The sequence below is a fragment of the Oncorhynchus gorbuscha genome, unplaced genomic scaffold (genome assembly GCF_021184085.1).
Source record: "Oncorhynchus gorbuscha isolate QuinsamMale2020 ecotype Even-year unplaced genomic scaffold, OgorEven_v1.0 Un_scaffold_3116, whole genome shotgun sequence".
NCBI classification, from domain to species: domain Eukaryota; kingdom Metazoa; phylum Chordata; class Actinopteri; order Salmoniformes; family Salmonidae; genus Oncorhynchus; species Oncorhynchus gorbuscha.
The window spans coordinates 37,501-39,994 of NW_025747454.1; positions in this window are offsets into that span (position 1 = coordinate 37,501).

Here is a 2,494-nt window from a genome sequence, read left to right on the forward strand (position 1 = left end):
GAATATATTATCTTGTTTTCGGCAAAAATAAGTGGAATTTCCCCAGAAGATCAATAATATTCACATTTTATCAATAAAAAAAACATTTTTAAAAAATGACTTTGATTCTACATTGAATAATTTATTAGGATTATATTCTGTAAAACATCTCTATTATTGTAGATTATACCTTTATTTCTGTAATTTCATCTCTATTATATAGATTATATTCTGTAAATACATCTTTATTTATCTATTATTTCTGTAAATACATCTCTATTATATAGATTATATTCTGTAAATACATCTCTATTATATCTATTATATTCTGTAAATACATCTCTATTATATCTGGGTGATTGCTCCTGTAAATACTTTGCACCATAAAATGGCTGTCAACTTAAAACTTTTTGTATTTGAAAGATGTTTACTTTGTTTCATTAAACATGAATCTCAACCAGCCACCAAACTTTGGTCTGTCTCTCCAACAGAAGAAAACCCTCTTGTAAACATTGGCAAGACCTGAAAGTGTTCTGTTTTAAAAAACTGAGCCTCTGGAATTTCCCCAGAAAATCAATAATATTCACATTTTTAAAAAATGTCCAACTTTGATTCTACTTTCCTGCAAAACAGACTCACAATACACACTTATAGTTTAGTAAATACAACTCATTAGACTATTATATTCTGTAAACTACATCACACTTATAGTTTATAAATGTAAAACTCACAGATATATAGATTATATTCTGTAAATACATCTCTATTATATAGATTATATTCTGTAAATACATCTTTATATATAGATTATATTCTGTAAATACATCTCTATTATATAGATTATATTCTGTAAATACATCTTCTATTATATAGATTATATTCCAAATACATCTCTATTATATAGATTATATTCTGTAAACCATCTATTATATAGATTATATTCTGTAAATACATCTTTTATTTTATATTGGGGCTGTAAATACATCTCTATTATATAGATTATAACCTAAAAATACATCTCTAGGTATATAGATGACTATTTTAAATACATCTCTATTATATAGATTATATTCTGTAAACCAGTCTAGGTATTATATAGATTATATTCTGTAAATACATCTCTTTATTTGATTATATTCTGTAAATACAATCTCTATTATATAGATTATATTCTGTAAATACATCTCTATTAATAGATTATATTCTATTTTGATTTTTCTATTATATAGATTATATTCTGTAAACCATCTCTATTATATAGATTATATTCAGGTAAATGACATCTTTTATATAGATTGGGGCTGTAAATACATCTCTATTATATCTATTATAATCTAAAGAAACTATTATATAGGTGACTATTTTAAATTTGCCCCATTGGGGCTAGGATTATATTCAATGTAAATACATCTCTATTATATCTAAATTATATTCTGTAAATACATCTCTTTTGATTTGCCCCATTGGTTTTATATTCCACTTCCACATTCCATTATAAAATGGTGTCAACTTAAAAACAGTTTGATAAATAATATATAAATCGATAAAACTGAAATATATTTAAAAACTTTGTTTTCTACCTAACTGTCTTAATCAACCTCTTGTATGGCAAGATTGGAGAAGTGTTCTTAATCAACCTTATATTATACTCTACCTAACTTTGTTTAATCAACACTTGATATTATACTGTACCTAACTGTCTTAATCAACCTTATATTTTACTGTAGCTGAAGACTCTTAATACAACTTATAGTTTAGAAATGTACCAACTCACAGACTATTGGAGCTGAAGACCTTACATTATACTGTACCTAATTGTCTTAGAAATGTAAACCGCAGTTTTTTGGAGCTGAAGTCCTAATCACACACTTATAGTTTTAAATGTCCAACTCACAGTCTTATTCAAGCTGAGGACTTACAATGTGAACCTGTCTTAGGTAGAACCTTAGAATTATGGCCAGGTAAAGGTGACTGTTTTGATTTTCCCTATTGGGGCTGATACTCACAACCTAACCAGTCTAGGTAGAACCTTATATTATACTGGCCAGGTAAGGTGACTGTTTTATATTGCCCCATTGGGGCTGAGGACTCACAATCAACCAGTCTATAGAATTCTAAAGAAACTACTGTCAGGTAAAGGTAACTTTTTGATTTACCTAATTGGTTTTAATTCAACCTTATATTATACTGAATTAACTGTCTTAATCAACCTTATATTATACTGTACCTAACTGTCTTAATCAACCTTATATTATACTGTACCTAACTGTCTTAATCAACCTTATATTATACTGTACCTAACTGTCTTAATCAACCTTATATTATACTGTACCTAACTGTCTTAATCAACCTTATATTATACTGTACCTAACTGTCTTAATCAACCTTATATTATACTGTACCTAACTGTCTTAATCAACCTTATATTATACTGTACCTACCTGTCTTAATCAACCTTATATTATACTGTACCTAACTGTCTTAATCAACCTTATATTATACTGTACCTAACTGT